At 43.5% G+C, this 22,500-nt stretch overlaps 18 non-coding genes and 2 pseudogenes across 18 annotated transcripts in view; all 20 read right to left on the reverse strand.

Annotated features, from left to right (window-relative positions):
• Window positions 1–90: 90 nt before the first annotated feature.
• Window positions 91–209, reverse strand: LOC136736637 (5S ribosomal RNA). The gene has a single exon (XR_010811698.1). It is a non-coding gene; the product is annotated as a 5S ribosomal RNA (ribosomal RNA).
• Window positions 210–1,275: 1,066 nt separating this feature from the next.
• Window positions 1,276–1,394, reverse strand: LOC136736719 (5S ribosomal RNA). Its single transcript, XR_010811775.1, has one exon. It is a non-coding gene; the product is annotated as a 5S ribosomal RNA (ribosomal RNA).
• Window positions 1,395–2,449: 1,055 nt separating this feature from the next.
• On the reverse strand, window positions 2,450–2,558 carry LOC136736928 (uncharacterized; annotated as a pseudogene).
• A 1,066-nt stretch (window positions 2,559–3,624) lies between these two features.
• On the reverse strand, window positions 3,625–3,733 carry LOC136736871 (uncharacterized; annotated as a pseudogene).
• A 1,055-nt stretch (window positions 3,734–4,788) lies between these two features.
• LOC136737124 (5S ribosomal RNA) lies at window positions 4,789–4,907 on the reverse strand. The gene has a single exon (XR_010812095.1). It is a non-coding gene; the product is annotated as a 5S ribosomal RNA (ribosomal RNA).
• A 1,055-nt stretch (window positions 4,908–5,962) lies between these two features.
• On the reverse strand, window positions 5,963–6,081 carry LOC136736697 (5S ribosomal RNA). Its single transcript, XR_010811754.1, has one exon. It is a non-coding gene; the product is annotated as a 5S ribosomal RNA (ribosomal RNA).
• A 1,066-nt stretch (window positions 6,082–7,147) lies between these two features.
• On the reverse strand, window positions 7,148–7,266 carry LOC136737183 (5S ribosomal RNA). Its single transcript, XR_010812151.1, has one exon. It is a non-coding gene; the product is annotated as a 5S ribosomal RNA (ribosomal RNA).
• Window positions 7,267–8,321: 1,055 nt separating this feature from the next.
• LOC136737184 (5S ribosomal RNA) lies at window positions 8,322–8,440 on the reverse strand. Its single transcript, XR_010812152.1, has one exon. It is a non-coding gene; the product is annotated as a 5S ribosomal RNA (ribosomal RNA).
• Window positions 8,441–9,495: 1,055 nt separating this feature from the next.
• Window positions 9,496–9,614, reverse strand: LOC136737429 (5S ribosomal RNA). Its single transcript, XR_010812389.1, has one exon. It is a non-coding gene; the product is annotated as a 5S ribosomal RNA (ribosomal RNA).
• A 1,066-nt stretch (window positions 9,615–10,680) lies between these two features.
• Window positions 10,681–10,799, reverse strand: LOC136737114 (5S ribosomal RNA). Its single transcript, XR_010812086.1, has one exon. It is a non-coding gene; the product is annotated as a 5S ribosomal RNA (ribosomal RNA).
• A 1,066-nt stretch (window positions 10,800–11,865) lies between these two features.
• On the reverse strand, window positions 11,866–11,984 carry LOC136737347 (5S ribosomal RNA). The gene has a single exon (XR_010812309.1). It is a non-coding gene; the product is annotated as a 5S ribosomal RNA (ribosomal RNA).
• A 1,066-nt stretch (window positions 11,985–13,050) lies between these two features.
• Window positions 13,051–13,169, reverse strand: LOC136737348 (5S ribosomal RNA). The gene has a single exon (XR_010812310.1). It is a non-coding gene; the product is annotated as a 5S ribosomal RNA (ribosomal RNA).
• A 1,066-nt stretch (window positions 13,170–14,235) lies between these two features.
• On the reverse strand, window positions 14,236–14,354 carry LOC136737258 (5S ribosomal RNA). Its single transcript, XR_010812224.1, has one exon. It is a non-coding gene; the product is annotated as a 5S ribosomal RNA (ribosomal RNA).
• A 1,055-nt stretch (window positions 14,355–15,409) lies between these two features.
• LOC136736965 (5S ribosomal RNA) lies at window positions 15,410–15,528 on the reverse strand. Its single transcript, XR_010811944.1, has one exon. It is a non-coding gene; the product is annotated as a 5S ribosomal RNA (ribosomal RNA).
• A 1,055-nt stretch (window positions 15,529–16,583) lies between these two features.
• On the reverse strand, window positions 16,584–16,702 carry LOC136737349 (5S ribosomal RNA). The gene has a single exon (XR_010812311.1). It is a non-coding gene; the product is annotated as a 5S ribosomal RNA (ribosomal RNA).
• A 1,066-nt stretch (window positions 16,703–17,768) lies between these two features.
• On the reverse strand, window positions 17,769–17,887 carry LOC136737374 (5S ribosomal RNA). Its single transcript, XR_010812336.1, has one exon. It is a non-coding gene; the product is annotated as a 5S ribosomal RNA (ribosomal RNA).
• A 1,055-nt stretch (window positions 17,888–18,942) lies between these two features.
• On the reverse strand, window positions 18,943–19,061 carry LOC136737259 (5S ribosomal RNA). Its single transcript, XR_010812225.1, has one exon. It is a non-coding gene; the product is annotated as a 5S ribosomal RNA (ribosomal RNA).
• Window positions 19,062–20,116: 1,055 nt separating this feature from the next.
• Window positions 20,117–20,235, reverse strand: LOC136736966 (5S ribosomal RNA). Its single transcript, XR_010811945.1, has one exon. It is a non-coding gene; the product is annotated as a 5S ribosomal RNA (ribosomal RNA).
• Window positions 20,236–21,290: 1,055 nt separating this feature from the next.
• Window positions 21,291–21,409, reverse strand: LOC136737284 (5S ribosomal RNA). The gene has a single exon (XR_010812249.1). It is a non-coding gene; the product is annotated as a 5S ribosomal RNA (ribosomal RNA).
• A 1,066-nt stretch (window positions 21,410–22,475) lies between these two features.
• The window catches only part of LOC136737142 (5S ribosomal RNA), a 119-nt gene continuing 94 nt past the window's right edge, over window positions 22,476–22,500 (reverse strand). The window contains exon 1 of the ribosomal RNA XR_010812113.1: window positions 22,476–22,500. This exon is cut by the window's right edge and continues 94 nt beyond it. This is a non-coding gene — a ribosomal RNA (5S ribosomal RNA).

Consider the following 22,500-nt stretch of genomic DNA (forward strand, 5'->3'; position numbering starts at 1 on the left):
GGGAAGTCAAATCTGAAATAATGATGAAATTGCGCGTATCCAAAGTTAAAAATCGTGATTTGTCGCCCTCTGGTGTGTAAAAGATGCAAAAGCTTACAGCACCTGGTATTCCCAGGCGCTCTCCCATCCAAGTACTGACCAGGCCCGAGCCTGCTTAGCTTCCGAGATCGGACGAGATCGGGCGTATTCAGGCTAGTATGGCCGTAAGCCAGGGAGGCTGTCCCTGACGCTCTACTTAAAGGGAAGGCAATATCCGTTTCTGCCGCTCATACTTGCAGTTGAACTGTCTCTCTACTCTAAAGCCCGGGACACACCAGCGCGCCGCAGCCAGTCCCTGCTAACACGCCACGTTGTGGCAACATTGTGGCAACGTTGTGCGTTAGCTGGGGTGCCACACCAGACCGGAACTATATATTACAAAACGAACACATTGTCTTGATAAAACAGCTGTAATTGAGTGCCTGACACGCCAGTCAAGCGCAATCTTGAGAAGGTGTGCATTTCAGTAAGGATTTCAATTGACATGCAGTATGAAACTGAAAGGAGGTTGCATCACTATGATGCATAACATTGCATGTATTGTATTTTCAAGTGTGTGCATTCATCCTGTTGTCATTTTGTTTTGAAAGCAGAAGAATCATTCAACAGGTTGCTGAGACAAATGTAAACCAGTAAAACATATGAAGAGAATCAAACCTTGAATATAAGTTCAGTTGTTTAAACATTTGACAAACTATGGTGAGGGGGTAAGAAAACACACAAATCCAGCAGCTCCTGTATTTCAATACACCAGAACCCAATATTATTGGCGAGTCGGGTAGTCCATCATCACAGTTCGAGGGCAGGCATCATTTCAGTAATTTCATCCCGTTGCATTCACATCCGTGCCTTGAATGAGATTGAATGTGATCTTTGCTCTCAAGTATGTTCCCAAGTTTTACACTTTCGTGCTTTGCATGAATGGGAATGGAACCGTGTGTGTTGAATGAGGCTCCTTGTGAGCACTGAACTTTGTCCGGTGGAGTTCCTTTTTGTGTTGCTGTAATTGTGTCATTTCTCGATGAGAAAGATTAGGCAACATTTAGTCACTTCTAGCCATGATGCTCAATTTATTTACGAATGTACCCTAGTTACTAGGGACCGTTTACGTTGGAGAACAAGATCTATTGTATGCCTGTGTATTTGGGGAAGTCAAATCTGAAATAATGATGAAATTGCGTGTATCCAAAGTTAAGACTCGTGATTTGTCGCCCTCTGGTGTGTAAAAGATGCAAAAGCTTACAGCACCTGGTATTCCCAGGCGGTCTCCCATCCAAGTACTGACCAGGCCCGAGCCTGCTTAGCTTCCGAGATTGGACGAGATCGGGCGTATTCAGGCTAGTATGGCCGAAAGCCAGGGAGGCTGTCCCTGACGCTCTACTTAAAGGGAAGGCAATATCCGTTTCTGCCGCTCATACTTGCAGTTGAACTGTCTCTCTACTCTAAAGTCCGGGACACACCAGCGCGCCGCAGACAGTCCCTGCTAACACGAAACGTTGTGGCAACGTTGTGCGTTAGCTGGGGTGCCACACCAGACCGGAACTATATTTTACAAAACGAACACATTGTCTTGATAATACAGCTGTAATTGAGTGCCTGACACGCCAGTCAAGCGCAATCTTGAGAAGGTGTGCATTTCAGTAAGGATTTCAATTGACATGCAGTATGAAACTGAAAGGAGGTTGCATCACTATGATGCATAACATTGCATGTATTGTATTTTCAAGTGTGTGCATTCATCCTGTTGTCATTTTGTTTTGAAAGCAGAAGAATCATTCAACAGGTTGCTGAGACAAATGTAAACCAGTAAAACATATGAAGAGAAACAAACCTTGAATATAAGTTCAGTTGTTTAAACATTTGACAAACTATGGTGAGGGGGTAAGAAAACACACAAATCCAGCAGCTCCTGTATTTCAATACACCAGAACCCAATATTATTGGCGAGTCGGGTAGTCCATCATCACAGTTCGAGGGCAGGCATCATTTCAGTAATTTCATCCCGTTGCATTCACATCCGTGCCTTGAATGAGATTGAATGTGATCTTTGCTCTCAAGTATGTTCCCAAGTTTTACACTTTCGTGCTTTGCATGAATGGGAATGGAACCGTGTGTGTTGAATGAGGCTCCTTGTGAGCACTGAACTTTGTCCGGTGGAGTTCCTTTTTGTGTTGCTGTAATTGTGTCATTTCTCGATGAGAAAGATTAGGCAACATTTAGTCACTTCTAGCCATGATGCTCAATTTATTTACGAATGTACCCTAGTTACTAGGGACCGTTTACGTTGGAGAACAAGATCTATTGTATGCCTGTGTATTTGGGGAAGTCAAATCTGAAATAATGATGAAATTGCGTGTATCCAAAGTTAAAACTCGTGATTTGTCGCCCTCTGGTGTGTAAAAGATGCAAAAGCTTACAGCACCTGGTAATCCCAGGCGGTCTCCCATCCAAGTACTGACCAGGCCCGAGCCTGCTTAGCTTCCGAGATCGGGCGTATTCAGGCTAGTATGGCCGTAAGCCAGGGAGGCTGTCCCTGACGCTCTACTTAAAGGGAAGGCAATATCCGTTTCTGCCGCTGATACTTGCAAATGAACTGTCTCTCTACTCTAAAGTCCGGGACACACCAGCGCGCCGCAGACAGTCCCTGCTAACACGAAACGTTGTGGCAACGTTGTGGCAACGTTGTGCGTTAGCTGGGGTGCCACACCAGACCGGAACTATATTTTACAAAACGAACACATTGTCTTGATAATACAGCTGTAATTGAGTGCCTGACACGGCAGTCAAGCGCAATCTTGAGAAGGTGTGCATTTCAGTAAGGATTTCAATTGACATGCAGTATGAAACTGAAAGGAGGTTGCATCACTATGATGCATAACATTGCATGTATTGTATTTTCAAGTGTGTGCATTCATCCTGTTGTCATTTTGTTTTGAAAGCAGAAGAATCATTCAACAGGTTGCTGAGACAAATGTAAACCAGTAAAACATATGAAGAGAAACAAACCTTGAATATAAGTTCAGTTGTTTAAACATTTGACAAACTATGGTGAGGGGGTAAGAAAACACACAAATCCAGCAGCTCCTGTATTTCAATACACCAGAACCCAATATTATTGGCGAGTCGGGTAGTCCATCATCACAGTTCGAGGGCAGGCATCATTTCAGTAATTTCATCCCGTTGCATTCACATCCGTGCCTTGAATGAGATTGAATGTGATCTTTGCTCTCAAGTATGTTCCCAAGTTTTACACTTTCGTGCTTTGCATGAATGGGAATGGAACCGTGTGTGTTGAATGAGGCTCCTTGTGAGCACTGAACTTTGTCCGGTGGAGTTCCTTTTTGTGTTGCTGTAATTGTGTCATTTCTCGATGAGAAAGATTAGGCAACATTTAGTCACTTCTAGCCATGATGCTCAATTTATTTACGAATGTACCCTAGTTACTAGGGACCGTTTACGTTGGAGAACAAGATCTATTGTATGCCTGTGTATTTGGGGAAGTCAAATCTGAAATAATGATGAAATTGCGTGTATCCAAAGTTAAAACTCGTGATTTGTCGCCCTCTGGTGTGTAAAAGATGCAAAAGCTTACAGCACCTGGTATTCCCAGGCGGTCTCCCATCCAAGTACTGACCAGGCCCGAGCCTGCTTAGCTTCCGAGATCGGGCGTATTCAGGCTAGTATGGCCGTAAGCCAGGGAGGCTGTCCCTGACGCTCTACTTAAAGGGAAGGCAATATCCGTTTCTGCCGCTCATACTTGCAAATGAACTGTCTCTCTACTCTAAAGTCCGGGACACACCAGCGCGCCGCAGACAGTCCCTGCTAACACGAAACGTTGTGGCAACGTTGTGCGTTAGCTGGGGTGCCACACCAGACCGGAACTATATTTTACAAAACGAACACATTGTCTTGATAATACAGCTGTAATTGAGTGCCTGACACGCCAGTCAAGCGCAATCTTGAGAAGGTGTGCATTTCAGTAAGGATTTCAATTGACATGCAGTATGAAACTGAAAGGAGGTTGCATCACTATGATGCATAACATTGCATGTATTGTATTTTCAAGTGTGTGCATTCATCCTGTTGTCATTTTGTTTTGAAAGCAGAAGAATCATTCAACAGGTTGCTGAGACAAATGTAAACCAGTAAAACATATGAAGAGAAATAAACCTTGAATATAAGTTCAGTTGTTTAAACATTTGACAAACTATGGTGAGGGGGTAAGAAAACACACAAATCCAGCAGCTCCTGTATTTCAATACACCAGAACCCAATATTATTGGCGAGTCGGGTAGTCCATCATCACAGTTCGAGGGCAGGCATCATTTCAGTAATTTCATCCCGTTGCATTCACATCCGTGCCTTGAATGAGATTGAATGTGATCTTTGCTCTCAAGTATGTTCCCAAGTTTTACACTTTCGTGCTTTGCATGAATGGGAATGGAACCGTGTGTGTTGAATGAGGCTCCTTGTGAGCACTGAACTTTGTCCGGTGGAGTTCCTTTTTGTGTTGCTGTAATTGTGTCATTTCTCGATGAGAAAGATTAGGCAACATTTAGTCACTTCTAGCCATGATGCTCAATTTATTTACGAATGTACCCTAGTTACTAGGGACCGTTTACGTTGGAGAACAAGATCTATTGTATGCCTGTGTATTTGGGGAAGTCAAATCTGAAATAATGATGAAATTGCGTGTATCCAAAGTTAAAACTCGTGATTTGTCGCCCTCTGGTGTGTAAAAGATGCAAAAGCTTACAGCACCTGGTATTCCCAGGTGGTCTCCCATCCAAGTACTGACCAGGCCCGAGCCTGCTTAGCTTCCGAGATCGGACGAGATCGGGCGTATTCAGACTAGTATGGCCGTAAGCCAGGGAGGCTGTCCCTGACCCTCTACTTAAAGGGAAGGCAATATCCGTTTCTTCCACTCATACTTGCAGTTGAACTGTCTCTCTACTCTAAAGTCCGGGACACACCAGCACGCTGCAGACAGTCCCTGCTAACACGAAACGTTGTGGCAACGTTGTGCGTTAGCTGGGGTGCCACACCAGACCGGAACTATATTTTACAAAACGAACACATTGTCTTGATAATACAGCTGTAATTGAGTGCCTGACACGCCAGTCAAGCGCAATCTTGAGAAGGTGTGCATTTCAGTAAGGATTTCAATTGACATGCAGTATGAAACTGAAAGGAGGTTGCATCACTATGATGCATAACATTGCATGTATTGTATTTTCAAGTGTGTGCATTCATCCTGTTGTCATTTTGTTTTGAAAGCAGAAGAATCATTCAACAGGTTGCTGAGACAAATGTAAACCAGTAAAACATATGAAGAGAAATAAACCTTGAATATAAGTTCAGTTGTTTAAACATTTGACAAACTATGGTGAGGGGGTAAGAAAACACACAAATCCAGCAGCTCCTGTATTTCAATACACCAGAACCCAATATTATTGGCGAGTCGGGTAGTCCATCATCACAGTTCGAGGGCAGGCATCATTTCAGTAATTTCATCCCGTTGCATTCACATCCGTGCCTTGAATGAGATTGAATGTGATCTTTGCTCTCAAGTATGTTCCCAGGTTTTACACTTTCGTGCTTTGCATGAATGGGAATGGAACCGTGTGTGTTGAATGAGGCTCCTTGTGAGCACTGAACTTTGTCCGGTGGAGTTCCTTTTTGTGTTGCTGTAATTGTGTCATTTCTCGATGAGAAAGATTAGGCAACATTTAGTCACTTCTAGCCATGATGCTCAATTTATTTACGAATGTACCCTAGTTACTAGGGACCGTTTACGTTGGAGAACAAGATCTATTGTATGCCTGTGTATTTGGGGAAGTCAAATCTGAAATAATGATGAAATTGCGTGTATCCAAAGTTAAAACTCGTGATTTGTCGCCCTCTGGTGTGTAAAAGATGCCAAAGCCTACAGCACCTGGTATTCCCAGGCGGTCTCCCATCCAAGTACTGACCAGGCCCGAGCCTGCTTAGCTTCCGAGATCGGACGAGATCGGGCGTATTCAGGATAGTATGGCCGTAAGCCAGGAAGGCTGTCCCTGACGCTCTACTTAAAGGGAAGGCAATATCCGTTTCTGCTGTTCATACTTACAGTTGAACTGTCTCTCTACTCTAAAGCCCGGGACACACCAGCGCGCCGCAGACAGTCTCTGCTAACACGCCACGTTGTGGCAACATTGTGGCAACGTTGTGCGTTAGCTGGGGTGCCACACCAGACCGGAACTATATATTACAAAACGAACACATTCTCTTGATAAAACAGCTGTAATTGAGTGCCTGACACGCCAGTCAAGCGCAATCTTAAGTAGGTGTGCATTTCAGTAAGGATTTCAATTGACATGCAGTATGAAACTGAAAGGAGGTTGCATCACTATGATGCATAACATTGCATGTATTGTATTTTCAAGTGTGTGCATTCATCCTGTTGTCATTTTGTTTTGAAAGCAGAAGAATCATTCAACAGGTTGCTGAGACAAATGTAAACCAGTAAAACATATGAAGAGAAACAAACCTTGAATATAAGTTCAGTTGTTTAAACATTTGACAAACTATGGTGAGGGGGTAAGAAAACACACAAATCCAGCAGCTCCTGTATTTCAATACACCAGAACCCAATATTATTGGCGAGTCGGGTAGTCCATCATCACAGTTCGAGGGCAGGCATCATTTCAGTAATTTCATCCCGTTGCATTCACATCCGTGCCTTGAATGAGATTGAATGTGATCTTTGCTCTCAAGTATGTTCCCAAGTTTTACACTTTCGTGCTTTACATGAATGGGAATGGAACCGTGTGTGTTGAATGAGGCTCCTTGTGAGCACTGAACTTTGTCCGGTGGAGTTCCTTTTTGTGTTGCTGTAATTGTGTCATTTCTCGATGAGAAAGATTAGGCAACATTTAGTCACTTCTAGCCATGATGCTCAATTTATTTACGAATGTACCCTAGTTACTAGGGACCGTTTACGTTGGAGAACAAGATCTATTGTATGCCTGTGTATTTGGGGAAGTCAAATCTGAAATAATGATGAAATTGCGTGTATCCAAAGTTAAAACTCGTGATTTGTCGCCCTCTGGTGTGTAAAAGATGCAAAAGCTTACAGCACCTGGTATTCCCAGGCGGTCTCCCATCCAAGTACTGACCAGGCCCGAGCCTGCTTGGCTTCCGAGATCGGACGAGATCGGGCGTATTCAGGCTAGTATGGCCGTAAGCCAGGAAGGCTGTCCCTGACGCTCTACTTAAAGGGAAGGCAATATCCGTTTCTGCCGCTCATACTTGCAGTTGAACTGTCTCTCTACTCTAAAGTCCGGGACACACCAGCACGCCGCAGACAGTCCCTGCTAACACGAAACGTTGTGGCAACGTTGTGCGTTAGCTGGGGTGCCACACCAGACCGGAACTATATATTACAAAACGAACACATTGTCTTGATAAAACAGCTGTAATTGAGTGCCTGACACGCCAGTCAAGCGCAATCTTGAGAAGGTGTGCATTTCAGTAAGGATTTCAATTGACATGCAGTATGAAACTGAAAGGAGGTTGCATCACTATGATGCATAACATTGCATGTATTGTATTTTCAAGTGTGTGCATTCATCCTGTTGTCATTTTGTTTTGAAAGCAGAAGAATCATTCAACAGGTTGCTGAGACAAATGTAAACCAGTAAAACATATGAAGAGAAACAAACCTTGAATATAAGTTCAGTTGTTTAAACATTTGACAAACTATGGTGAGGGGGTAAGAAAACACACAAATCCAGCAGCTCCTGTATTTCAATACACCAGAACCCAATATTATTGGCGAGTCGGGTAGTCCATCATCACAGTTCGAGGGCAGGCATCATTTCAGTAATTTCATCCCGTTGCATTCACATCCGTGCCTTGAATGAGATTGAATGTGATCTTTGCTCTCAAGTATGTTCCCAAGTTTTACACTTTCGTGCTTTACATGAATGGGAATGGAACCGTGTGTGTTGAATGAGGCTCCTTGTGAGCACTGAACTTTGTCCGGTGGAGTTCCTTTTTGTGTTGCTGTAATTGTGTCATTTCTCGATGAGAAAGATTAGGCAACATTTAGTCACTTCTAGCCATGATGCTCAATTTATTTACGAATGTACCCTAGTTACTAGGGACCGTTTACGTTGGAGAACAAGATCTATTGTATGCCTGTGTATTTGGGGAAGTCAAATCTGAAATAATGATGAAATTGCGTGTATCCAAAGTTAAAACTCGTGATTTGTCGCCCTCTGGTGTGTAAAAGATGCAAAAGCTTACAGCACCTGGTATTCCCAGGCGGTCTCCCATCCAAGTACTGACCAGGCCCGAGCCTGCTTGGCTTCCGAGATCGGACGAGATCGGGCGTATTCAGGCTAGTATGGCCGTAAGCCAGGAAGGCTGTCCCTGACGCTCTACTTAAAGGGAAGGCAATATCCGTTTCTGCCGCTCATACTTGCAGTTGAACTGTCTCTCTACTCTAAAGTCCGGGACACACCAGCACGCCGCAGACAGTCCCTGCTAACACGAAACGTTGTGGCAACGTTGTGCGTTAGCTGGGGTGCCACACCAGACCGGAACTATATATTACAAAACGAACACATTGTCTTGATAAAACAGCTGTAATTGAGTGCCTGACACGCCAGTCAAGCGCAATCTTGAGAAGGTGTGCATTTCAGTAAGGATTTCAATTGACATGCAGTATGAAACTGAAAGGAGGTTGCATCACTATGATGCATAACATTGCATGTATTGTATTTTCAAGTGTGTGCATTCATCCTGTTGTCATTTTGTTTTGAAAGCAGAAGAATCATTCAACAGGTTGCTGAGACAAATGTAAACCAGTAAAACATATGAAGAGAAACAAACCTTGAATATAAGTTCAGTTGTTTAAACATTTGACAAACTATGGTGAGGGGGTAAGAAAACACACAAATCCAGCAGCTCCTGTATTTCAATACACCAGAACCCAATATTATTGGCGAGTCGGGTAGTCCATCATCACAGTTCGAGGGCAGGCATCATTTCAGTAATTTCATCCCGTTGCATTCACATCCGTGCCTTGAATGAGATTGAATGTGATCTTTGCTCTCAAGTATGTTCCCAAGTTTTACACTTTCGTGCTTTGCATGAATGGGAATGGAACCGTGTGTGTTGAATGAGGCTCCTTGTGAGCACTGAACTTTGTCCGGTGGAGTTCCTTTTTGTGTTGCTGTAATTGTGTCATTTCTCGATGAGAAAGATTAGGCAACATTTAGTCACTTCTAGCCATGATGCTCAATTTATTTACGAATGTACCCTAGTTACTAGGGACCGTTTACGTTGGAGAACAAGATCTATTGTATGCCTGTGTATTTGGGGAAGTCAAATCTGAAATAATGATGAAATTGCGTGTATCCAAAGTTAAAACTCGTGATTTGTCGCCCTCTGGTGTGTAAAAGATGCAAAAGCTTACAGCACCTGGTATTCCCAGGCAGTCTCCCATCCAAGTACTGATCAGGCCTGAGCCTGCTTAGCTTTCGAGATCGGACGAGATCGGGCGTATTCAGGCTAGTATGGCCGTAAGCCAGGGAGGCTGTCCCTGACGCTCTACTTAAAGGGAAGGCAATATCCGTTTCTGCCATTCATACTTACAGTTGAACTGTCTCTCTACTCTAAAGCCCGGGACACACCAGCGCGCCGCAGACAGTCCCTGCTAACACGCCACGTTGTGGCAACATTGTGGCAACGTTGTGCGTTAGCTGGGGTGCCACACCAGACCGGAACTATATATTACAAAACGAAAACATTGTCTTGATAAAACAGCTGTAATTGAGTGCCTGACACGCCAGTCAAGCGCAATCTTGAGAAGGTGTGCATTTCAGTAAGGATTTCAATTGACATGCAGTATGAAACTGAAAGGAGGTTGCATCACTATGATGCATAACATTGCATGTATTGTATTTTCAAGTGTGTGCATTCATCCTGTTGTCATTTTGTTTTGAAAGCAGAAGAATCATTCAACAGGTTGCTGAGACAAATGTAAACCAGTAAAACATATGAAGAGAAACAAACCTTTAATATAAGTTCAGTTGTTTAAACATTTGACAAACTATGGTGAGGGGGTAAGAAAACACACAAATCCAGCAGCTCCTGTATTTCAATACACCAGAACCCAATATTATTGGCGAGTCGGGTAGTCCATCTTCACAGTTCGAGGGCAGGCATCATTTCAGTAATTTCATCCCGTTGCATTCACATCCGTGCCTTGAATGAGATTGAATGTGATCGTTGCTCTCAAGTATGTTCCCAAGTTTTACACTTTCGTGCTTTGCATGAATGGGAATGGAACCGTGTGTGTTGAATGAGGCTCCTTGTGAGCACTGAACTTTGTCCGGTGGAGTTCCTTTTTGTGTTGCTGTAATTGTGTCATTTCTCGATGAGAAAGATTAGGCAACATTTAGTCACTTCTAGCCATGATGCTCAATTTATTTACGAATGTACCCTAGTTACTAGGGACCGTTTACGTTGGAGAACAAGATCTATTGTATGCCTGTGTATTTGGGGAAGTCAAATCTGAAATAATGATGAAATTGCTTGTATCCAAAGTTAAAACTCGTGATTTGTCGCCCTCTGGTGTGTAAAAGATGCCAAAGCCTACAGCACCTGGTATTCCCAGGCGGTCTCCCATCCAAGTACTGACCTGGCCCGAGCCTGCTTAGCTTCCGAGATCGGACGAGATCGGGCGTATTCAGGCTAGTATGGCCGTAAGCCAGGGAGGGTGTCCCTGACGCTCTACTTAAAGGGAAGGCAATATCCGTTTCTGCCGTTCATACTTACAGTTGAACTGTCTCTCTACTCTAAAGCCCGGGACACACCAGCGCGCCGCAGACAGTCCCTGCTAACACGCAACGTTGTGGCAACATTGTGGCAACGTTGTGCGTTAGCTGGGGTGCCACACCAGACCGGAACTATATATTACAAAACGAACACATTCTCTTGATAAAACAGCTGTAATTGAGTGCCTGACACGCCAGTCAAGCGCAATCTTGAGAAGGTGTGCATTTCAGTAAGGATTTCAATTGACATGCAGTATGAAACTGAAAGGAGGTTGCATCACTATGATGCATAACATTGCATGTATTGTATTTTCAAGTGTGTGCATTCATCCTGTTGTCATTTTGTTTTGAAAGCAGAAGAATCATTCAACAGGTTGCTGAGACAAATGTAAACCAGTAAAACATATGAAGAGAAACAAACCTTGAATATAAGTTCAGTTGTTTAAACATTTGACAAACTATGGTGAGGGGGTAAGAAAACACACAAATCCAGCAGCTCCTGTATTTCAATACACCAGAACCCAATATTATTGGCGAGTCGGGTAGTCCATCTTCACAGTTCGAGGGCAGGCATCATTTCAGTAATTTCATCCCGTTGCATTCACATCCGTGCCTTGAATGAGATTGAATGTGATCTTTGCTCTCAAGTATGTTCCCAAGTTTTACACTTTCGTGCTTTGCATGAATGGGAATGGAACCGTGTGTGTTGAATGAGGCTCCTTGTGAGCACTGAACTTTGTCCGGTGGAGTTCCTTTTTGTGTTGCTGTAATTGTGTCATTTCTCGATGAGAAAGATTAGGCAACATTTAGTCACTTCTAGCCATGATGCTCAATTTATTTACGAATGTACCCTAGTTACTAGGGACCGTTTACGTTGGAGAACAAGATCTATTGTATGCCTGTGTATTTGGGGAAGTCAAATCTGAAATAATGATGAAATTGCGTGTATCCAAAGTTAAAACTCGTGATTTGTCGCCCTCTGGTGTGTAAAAGATGCCAAAGCCTACAGCACCTGGTATTCCCAGGCGGTCTCCCATGCAAGTACTGACCAGGCCCGAGCCTGCTTAGCTTCCGAGATCGGACGAGATCGGGCGTATTCAGGCTAGTATGGCCGTAAGCCAGGAAGGCTGTCCCTGACGCTCTACTTAAAGGGAAGGCAATATCCGTTTCTGCCGTTCATACTTACAGTTGAACTGTCTCTCTACTCTAAAGCCCGGGACACACCAGCGCACCGCAGACAGTCCCTGCTAACACGCCACGTTGTGGCAACATTGTGGCAACGTTGTGCGTTAGCTGGGGTGCCACACCAGACCGGAACTATATATTACAAAACGAACACATTCTCTTGATAAAACAGCTGTAATTGAGTGCCTGACACGCCAGTCAAGCGCAATCTTGAGAAGGTGTGCATTTCAGTAAGGATTTCAATTGACATGCAGTATGAAACTGAAAGGAGGTTGCATCACTATGATGCATAACATTGCATGTATTGTATTTTCAAGTGTGTGCATTCATCCTGTTGTCATTTTGTTTTGAAAGCAGAAGAATCATTCAACAGGTTGCTGAGACAAATGTAAACCAGTAAAACATATGAAGAGAAACAAACCTTGAATATAAGTTCAGTTGTTTAAACATTTGACAAACTATGGTGAGGGGGTAAGAAAACACACAAATCCAGCAGCTCCTGTATTTCAATACACCAGAACCCAATATTATTGGCGAGTCGGGTAGTCCATCATCACAGTTCGAGGGCAGGCATCATTTCAGTAATTTCATCCCGTTGCATTCACATCCGTGCCTTGAATGAGATTGAATGTGATCTTTGCTCTCAAGTATGTTCCCAAGTTTTACACTTTCGTGCTTTGCATGAATGGGAATGGAACCGTGTGTGTTGAATGAGGCTCCTTGTGAGCACTGAACTTTGTCCGGTGGAGTTCCTTTTTGTGTTGCTGTAATTGTGTCATTTCTCGATGAGAAAGATTAGGCAACATTTAGTCACTTCTAGCCATGATGCTCAATTTATTTACGAATGTACCCTAGTTACTAGGGACCGTTTACGTTGGAGAACAAGATCTATTGTATGCCTGTGTATTTGGGGAAGTCAAATCTGAAATAATGATGAAATTGCGTGTATCCAAAGTTAAAACTCGTGATTTGTCGCCCTCTGGTGTGTAAAAGATGCCAAAGCCTACAGCACCTGGTATTCCCAGGCGGTCTCCCATGCAAGTACTGACCAGGCCCGAGCCTGCTTAGCTTCCGAGATCGGACGAGATCGGGCGTATTCAGGCTAGTATGGCCGTAAGCCAGGAAGGCTGTCCCTGACGCTCTACTTAAAGGGAAGGCAATATCCGTTTCTGCCGTTCATACTTACAGTTGAACTGTCTCTCTACTCTAAAGCCCGGGACACACCAGCGCACCGCAGACAGTCCCTGCTAACACGCCACGTTGTGGCAACATTGTGGCAACGTTGTGCGTTAGCTGGGGTGCCACACCAGACCGGAACTATATATTACAAAACGAACACATTCTCTTGATAAAACAGCTGTAATTGAGTGCCTGACACGCCAGTCAAGCGCAATCTTGAGAAGGTGTGCATTTCAGTAAGGATTTCAATTGACATGCAGTATGAAACTGAAAGGAGGTTGCATCACTATGATGCATAACATTGCATGTATTGTATTTTCAAGTGTGTGCATTCATCCTGTTGTCATTTTGTTTTGAAAGCAGAAGAATCATTCAACAGGTTGCTGAGACAAATGTAAACCAGTAAAACATATGAAGAGAAACAAACCTTGAATATAAGTTCAGTTGTTTAAACATTTGACAAACTATGGTGAGGGGGTAAGAAAACACACAAATCCAGCAGCTCCTGTATTTCAATACACCAGAACCCAATATTATTGGCGAGTCGGGAAGTCCATCTTCACAGTTCGAGGGCAGGCATCATTTCAGTAATTTCATCCCGTTGCATTCACATCCGTGCCTTGAATGAGATTGAATGTGATCTTTGCTCTCAAGTATGTTCCCAAGTTTTACACTTTCGTGCTTTGCATGAATGGGAATGGAACCGTGTGTGTTGAATGAGGCTCCTTGTGAGCACTGAACTTTGTCCGGTGGAGTTCCTTTTTGTGTTGCTGTAATTGTGTCATTTCTCGATGAGAAAGATTAGGCAACATTTAGTCACTTCTAGCCATGATGCTCAATTTATTTACGAATGTACCCTAGTTACTAGGGACCGTTTACGTTGGAGAACAAGATCTATTGTATGCCTGTGTATTTGGGGAAGTCAAATCTGAAATAATGATGAAATTGCGTGTATCCAAAGTTAAAACTCGTGATTTGTCGCCCTCTGGTGTGTAAAAGATGCAAAAGCTTACAGCACCTGGTATTCCCAGGCAGTCTCCCATCCAAGTACTGACCAGGCCCGAGCCTGCTTAGCTTCCGAGATCGGACGAGATCGGGCGTATTCAGGCTAGTATGGCCGTAAGCCAGGGAGGCTGTCCCTGACGCTCTACTTAAAGGGAAGGCAATATCCGTTTCTGCCGCTCATACTTGCAGTTGAACTGTCTCTCTACTCTAAAGTCCGGGACACACCAGCGCGCCGCAGACAGTCCCTGCTAACACGAAACGTTGTGGCAACGTTGTGCGTTAGCTGGGGTGCCACACCAGACCGGAACTATATTTTACAAAACGAACACATTGTCTTGATAATACAGCTGTAATTGAGTGCCTGACACGCCAGTCAAGCGCAATCTTGAGAAGGTGTGCATTTCAATAAGGATTTCAATTGACATGCAGTATGAAACTGAAAGGAGGTTGCATCACTATGATGCATAACATTGCATGTATTGTATTTTCAAGTGTGTGCATTCATCCTGTTGTCATTTTGTTTTGAAAGCAGAAGAATCATTCAACAGGTTGCTGAGACAAATGTAAACCAGTAAAACATATGAAGAGAAACAAACCTTGAATATTAGTTCAGTTGTTTAAACATTTGACAAACTATGGTGAGGGGGTAAGAAAACACACAAATCCAGCAGCTCCTGTATTTCAATACACCAGAACCCAATATTATTGGCGAGTCGGGTAGTCCATCATCACAGTTCGAGGGCAGGCATCATTTCAGTAATTTCATCCCGTTGCATTCACATCCGTGCCTTGAATGAGATTGAATGTGATCTTTGTTCTCAAGTATGTTCCCAAGTTTTACACTTTCGTGCTTTGCATGAATGGGAATGGAACCGTGTGTGTTGAATGAGGCTCCTTGTGAGCACTGAACTTTGTCCGGTGGAGTTCCTTTTTGTGTTGCTGTAATTGTGTCATTTCTCGATGAGAAAGATTAGGCAACATTTAGTCACTTCTAGCCATGATGCTCAATTTATTTACGAATGTACCCTAGTTACTAGGGACCGTTTACGTTGGAGAACAAGATCTATTGTATGCCTGTGTATTTGGGGAAGTCAAATCTGAAATAATGATGAAATTGCGTGTATCCAAAGTTAAAACTCGTGATTTGTCGCCCTCTGGTGTGTAAAAGATGCAAAAGCTTACAGCACCTGGTATTCCCAGGCGGTCTCCCATCCAAGTACTGACCAGGCCCGAGCCTGCTTAGCTTCCGAGATCGGACGAGATCGGGCGTATTCAGGCTAGTATGGCCGTAAGCCAGGGAGGCTGTCCCTGACGCTCTACTTAAAGGGAAGGCAATATCCGTTTCTGCCGCTCATACTTGCAAATGAACTGTCTCTCTACTCTAAAGTCCGGGACACACCAGCGCGCCGCAGACAGTCCCTGCTAACATGAAACGTTGTGGCAACGTTGTGCGTCAGCTGGGGTGCCAAACCAGACCGGAACTATATTTTACAAAACGAACACATTGTCTTGATAAAACAGCTGTAATTGAGTGCCTGACACGGCAGTCAAGCGCAATCTTGAGAAGGTGTGCATTTCAGTAAGGATTTCAATTGACATGCAGTATGAAACTGAAATGAGGTTGCATCACTATGATGCATAACATTGCATGTATTGTATTTTCAAGTGTGTACATTCATCCTGTTGTCATTTTGTTTTGAAAGCACAAGAATCATTCAACAGGTTGCTGAGACAAATGTAAACAAGTAAAACATATGAAGAGAAACAAACCTTGAATATAAGTTCAGTTGTTTAAACATTTGACAAACTATGGTGAGGGGGTAAGAAAACACACAAATCCAGCAGCTCCTGTATTTCAATACACCAGAACCCAATATTATTGGCGAGTCGGGTAGTCCATCATCACAGTTCGAGGGCAGGCATCATTTCAGTAATTTCATCCCGTTGCATTCACATCCGTGCCTTGAATGAGATTGAATGTGATCTTTGCTCTCAAGTATTTTCCCAAGTTTTACACTTTCGTGCTTTGCATGAATGGGAATGGAGCCGTGTGTGTTGAATGAGGCTCCTTGTGAGCACTGAACTTTGTCCGGTGGAGTTCCTTTTTGTGTTGGTGTAATTGTGTCATTTCTCGATGAGAAAGATTAGGCAACATTTAGTCACTTCTAGCCATGATGCTCAATTTATTTACGAATGTACACTAGTTACTAGGGACCGTTTACGTTGGAGAACAAGATCTATTGTATGCCTGTGTATTTGGGGAAGTCAAATCTGAAATAATGATGAAATTGCGTGTATCCAAAGTTAAAACTCGTGATTTGTCGCCCTCTGGTGTGTAAAAGATGCCAAAGCCTACAGCACCTGGTATTCCCAGGCGGTCTCCCATGCAAGTACTGACCAGGCCCGAGCCTGCTTAGCTTCCGAGATCGGACGAGATCGGGCGTATTCAGGCTAGTATGGCCGTAAGCCAGGAAGGCTGTCCCTGACGCTCTACTTAAAGGGAAGGCAATATCCGTTTCTGCCGTTCATACTTACAGTTGAACTGTCTCTCTACTCTAAAGCCCGGGACACACCAGCGCACCGCAGACAGTCCCTGCTAACACGCCACGTTGTGGCAACATTGTGGCAACGTTGTGCGTTAGCTGGGGTGCCACACCAGACCGGAACTATATATTACAAAACGAACACATTCTCTTGATAAAACAGCTGTAATTGAGTGCCTGACACGCCAGTCAAGCGCAATCTTGAGAAGGTGTGCATTTCAGTAAGGATTTCAATTGACATGCAGTATGAAACTGAAAGGAGGTTGCATCACTATGATGCATAACATTGCATGTATTGTATTTTCAAGTGTGTGCATTCATCCTGTTGTCATTTTGTTTTGAAAGCAGAAGAATCATTCAACAGGTTGCTGAGACAAATGTAAACCAGTAAAACATATGAAGAGAAACAAACCTTGAATATAAGTTCAGTTGTTTAAACATTTGACAAACTATGGTGAGGGGGTAAGAAAACACACAAATCCAGCAGCTCCTGTATTTCAATACACCAGAACCCAATATTATTGGCGAGTCGGGTAGTCCATCATCACAGTTCGAGGGCAGGCATCATTTCAGTAATTTCATCCCGTTGCATTCACATCCGTGCCTTGAATGAGATTGAATGTGATCTTTGCTCTCAAGTATGTTCCCAAGTTTTACACTTTCGTGCTTTGCATGAATGGGAATGGAACCGTGTGTGTTGAATGAGGCTCCTTGTGAGCACTGAACTTTGTCCGGTGGAGTTCCTTTTTGTGTTGCTGTAATTGTGTCATTTCTCGATGAGAAAGATTAGGCAACATTTAGTCACTTCTAGCCATGATGCTCAATTTATTTACGAATGTACCCTAGTTACTAGGGACCGTTTACGTTGGAGAACAAGATCTATTGTATGCCTGTGTATTTGGGGAAGTCAAATCTGAAATAATGATGAAATTGCGTGTATCCAAAGTTAAAACTCGTGATTTGTCGCCCTCTGGTGTGTAAAAGATGCAAAAGCTTACAGCACCTGTTATTCCCAGGCGGTCTCCCATCCAAGTACTGACCAGGCCCGAGCCTGCTTGGCTTCCGAGATCGGACGAGATCGGGCGTATTCAGGCTAGTATGGCCGTAAGCCAGGGAGGCTCTCCCTGACGCTCTACTTAAAGGGAAAGCAATATCCGTTTCTGCCGCTCATACTTGCAGTTGAACTGTCTCTCTACTCTAAAGTCCGGGACACACCAGCGCGCCGCAGACAGTCCCTGCTAACACGAAACGTTGTGGCAACGTTGTGCGTTAGCTGGGGTGCCACACCAGACCGGAACTATATATTACAAAACGAACACATTGTCTTGATAAAACAGCTGTAATTGAGTGCCTGACACGCCAGTCAAGCGCAATCTTGAGAAGGTGTGCATTTCAGTAAGGATTTCAATTGACATGCAGTATGAAACTGAAAGGAGGTTGCATCACTATGATGCATAACATTGCATGTATTGTATTTTCAAGTGTGTGCATTCATCCTGTTGTCATTTTGTTTTGAAAGCAGAAGAATCATTCAACAGGTTGCTGAGACAAATGTAAACCAGTAAAACATATGAAGAGAAACAAACCTTGAATATAAGTTCAGTTGTTTAAACATTTGACAAACTATGGTGAGGGGGTAAGAAAACACACAAATCCAGCAGCTCCTGTATTTCAATACACCAGAACCCAATATTATTGGCGAGTCGGGAAGTCCATCTTCACAGTTCGAGGGCAGGCATCATTTCAGTAATTTCATCCCGTTGCATTCACATCCGTGCCTTGAATGAGATTGAATGTGATCTTTGCTCTCAAGTATGTTCCCAAGTTTTACACTTTCGTGCTTTGCATGAATGGGAATGGAACCGTGTGTGTTGAATGAGGCTCCTTGTGAGCACTGAACTTTGTCCGGTGGAGTTCCTTTTTGTGTTGCTGTAATTGTGTCATTTCTCGATGAGAAAGATTAGGCAACATTTAGTCACTTCTAGCCATGATGCTCAATTTATTTACGAATGTACCCTAGTTACTAGGGACCGTTTACGTTGGAGAACAAGATCTATTGTATGCCTGTGTATTTGGGGAAGTCAAATCTGAAATAATGATGAAATTGCGTGTATCCAAAGTTAAAACTCGTGATTTGTCGCCCTCTGGTGTGTAAAAGATGCAAAAGCTTACAGCACCTGGTATTCCCAGGCAGTCTCCCATCCAAGTACTGACCAGGCCCGAGCCTGCTTAGCTTCCGAGATCGGACGAGATCGGGCGTATTCAGGCTAGTATGGCCGTAAGCCAGGGAGGCTGTCCCTGACGCTCTACTTAAAGGGAAGGCAATATCCGTTTCTGCCGCTCATACTTGCAGTTGAACTGTCTCTCTACTCTAAAGTCCGGGACACACCAGCGCGCCGCAGACAGTCCCTGCTAACACGAAACGTTGTGGCAACGTTGTGCGTTAGCTGGGGTGCCACACCAGACCGGAACTATATTTTACAAAACGAACACATTGTCTTGATAATACAGCTGTAATTGAGTGCCTGACACGCCAGTCAAGCGCAATCTTGAGAAGGTGTGCATTTCAATAAGGATTTCAATTGACATGCAGTATGAAACTGAAAGGAGGTTGCATCACTATGATGCATAACATTGCATGTATTGTATTTTCAAGTGTGTGCATTCATCCTGTTGTCATTTTGTTTTGAAAGCAGAAGAATCATTCAACAGGTTGCTGAGACAAATGTAAACCAGTAAAACATATGAAGAGAAACAAACCTTGAATATTAGTTCAGTTGTTTAAACATTTGACAAACTATGGTGAGGGGGTAAGAAAACACACAAATCCAGCAGCTCCTGTATTTCAATACACCAGAACCCAATATTATTGGCGAGTCGGGTAGTCCATCATCACAGTTCGAGGGCAGGCATCATTTCAGTAATTTCATCCCGTTGCATTCACATCCGTGCCTTGAATGAGATTGAATGTGATCTTTGTTCTCAAGTATGTTCCCAAGTTTTACACTTTCGTGCTTTGCATGAATGGGAATGGAACCGTGTGTGTTGAATGAGGCTCCTTGTGAGCACTGAACTTTGTCCGGTGGAGTTCCTTTTTGTGTTGCTGTAATTGTGTCATTTCTCGATGAGAAAGATTAGGCAACATTTAGTCACTTCTAGCCATGATGCTCAATTTATTTACGAATGTACCCTAGTTACTAGGGACCGTTTACGTTGGAGAACAAGATCTATTGTATGCCTGTGTATTTGGGGAAGTCAAATCTGAAATAATGATGAAATTGCGTGTATCCAAAGTTAAAACTCGTGATTTGTCGCCCTCTGGTGTGTAAAAGATGCAAAAGCTTACAGCACCTGGTATTCCCAGGCGGTCTCCCATCCAAGTACTGACCAGGCCCGAGCCTGCTTAGCTTCCGAGATCGGACGAGATCGGGCGTATTCAGGCTAGTATGGCCGTAAGCCAGGGAGGCTGTCCCTGAAGCTCTACTTAAAGGGAAGGCAATATCCGTTTCTGCCGCTCATACTTGCAAATGAACTGTCTCTCTACTCTAAAGTCCGGGACACACCAGCGCGCCGCAGACAGTCCCTGCTAACATGAAACGTTGTGGCAACGTTGTGCGTCAGCTGGGGTGCCAAACCAGACCGGAACTATATTTTACAAAACGAACACATTGTCTTGATAAAACAGCTGTAATTGAGTGCCTGACACGGCAGTCAAGCGCAATCTTGAGAAGGTGTGCATTTCAGTAAGGATTTCAATTGACATGCAGTATGAAACTGAAATGAGGTTGCATCACTATGATGCATAACATTGCATGTATTGTATTTTCAAGTGTGTACATTCATCCTGTTGTCATTTTGTTTTGAAAGCAGAAGAATCATTCAACAGGTTGCTGAGACAAATGTAAACAAGTAAAACATATGAAGAGAAACAAACCTTGAATATAAGTTCAGTTGTTTAAACATTTGACAAACTATGGTGAGGGGGTAAGAAAACACACAAATCCAGCAGCTCCTGTATTTCAATACACCAGAACCCAATATTATTGGCGAGTCGGGTAGTCCATCATCACAGTTCGAGGGCAGGCATCATTTCAGTAATTTCATCCCGTTGCATTCACATCCGTGCCTTGAATGAGATTGAATGTGATCTTTGCTCTCAAGTATTTTCCCAAGTTTTACACTTTCGTGCTTTGCATGAATGGGAATGGAACCGTGTGTGTTGAATGAGGCTCCTTGTGAGCACTGAACTTTGTCCGGTGGAGTTCCTTTTTGTGTTGGTGTAATTGTGTCATTTCTCGATGAGAAAGATTAGGCAACATTTAGTCACTTCTAGCCATGATGCTCAATTTATTTACGAATGTACACTAGTTACTAGGGACCGTTTACGTTGGAGAACAAGATCTATTGTATGCCTGTGTATTTGGGGAAGTCAAATCTGAAATAATGATGAAATTGCGTGTATCCAAAGTTAAAACTCGTGATTTCTCGCCCTTTGGTGTGTAAAAGATGCAAAAGTTTACAGCACCTGGTATTCCCAGGGGGTCTCCCATCCAAGTACTGACCAGGCCCGAGCCTGCTTAGCTTCCGAGATCGGACGAGATCGGGCGTATTCAGGCTAGTATGGCCGTAAGCCAGGGAGGCTGTCCCTGACGCGCTACTTAAAGGGAAGGCAATATCCGTTTCTGCCGTTCATACTTACAGTTGAACTGTCTCTCTACTCTAAAGCCCGGGACACACCAGCGCGCCGCAGACAGTCCCTGCTAACACGCCACGTTGTGGCAACATTGTGGCAACGTTGTGCGTTAGCTGGGGTGCCACACCAGACCGGAACTATATATTACAAAACGAACACATTGTCTTGATAAAACAGCTGTAATTGAGTGCCTGACACGCCAGTCAAGCGCAATCTTGAGAAGGTGTGCATTTCAGTAAGGATTTCAATTGACATGCAGTATGAAACTGAAAGGAGGTTGCATCACTATGATGCATAACATTGCATGTATTGTATTTTCAAGTGTGTGCATTCATCCTGTTGTCATTTTGTTTTGAAAGCAGAAGAATCATTCAACAGGTTGCTGAGACAAATGTAAACCAGTAAAACATATGAAGAGAAACAAACCTTGAATATAAGTTCAGTTGTTTAAACATTTGACAAACTATGGTGAGGGGGTAAGAAAACACACAAATCCAGCAGCTCCTGTATTTCAGTACACCAGAACCCAATATTATTGGCGAGTCGGGTAGTCCATCATCACAGTTCGAGGGCAGGCATCATTTCAGTAATTTCATCCCGTTGCATTCACAACCGTGCCTTGAATGAGATTGAATGTGATCTTTGCTCTCAAGTATGTTCCCAAGTTTTACACTTTCGTGCTTTGCATGAATGGGAATGGAACCGTGTGTGTTGAATGAGGCTCCTTGTGAGCACTGAACTTTGTCCGGTGGAGTTCCTTTTTGTGTTGCTGTAATTGTGTCATTTCTCGATGAGAAAGATTAGGCAACATTTAGTCACTTCTAGCCATGATGCTCAATTTATTTACAAATGTACACTAGTTACTAGGGACCGTTTACGTTGGAGAACAAGATCTATTGTATGCCTGTGTATTTGGGGAAGTCAAATCTGAAATAATGATGAAATTGCGTGTATCCAAAGTTAAAACTTGTGATTTGTCGCCCTTTGGTGTGTAAAAGATGCAAAAGCTTACAGCACCTGGTATTCCCAG

The sequence above is a fragment of the Amia ocellicauda genome, unplaced genomic scaffold (assembly GCF_036373705.1).
Source record: "Amia ocellicauda isolate fAmiCal2 unplaced genomic scaffold, fAmiCal2.hap1 HAP1_SCAFFOLD_47, whole genome shotgun sequence".
NCBI classification, from domain to species: domain Eukaryota; kingdom Metazoa; phylum Chordata; class Actinopteri; order Amiiformes; family Amiidae; genus Amia; species Amia ocellicauda.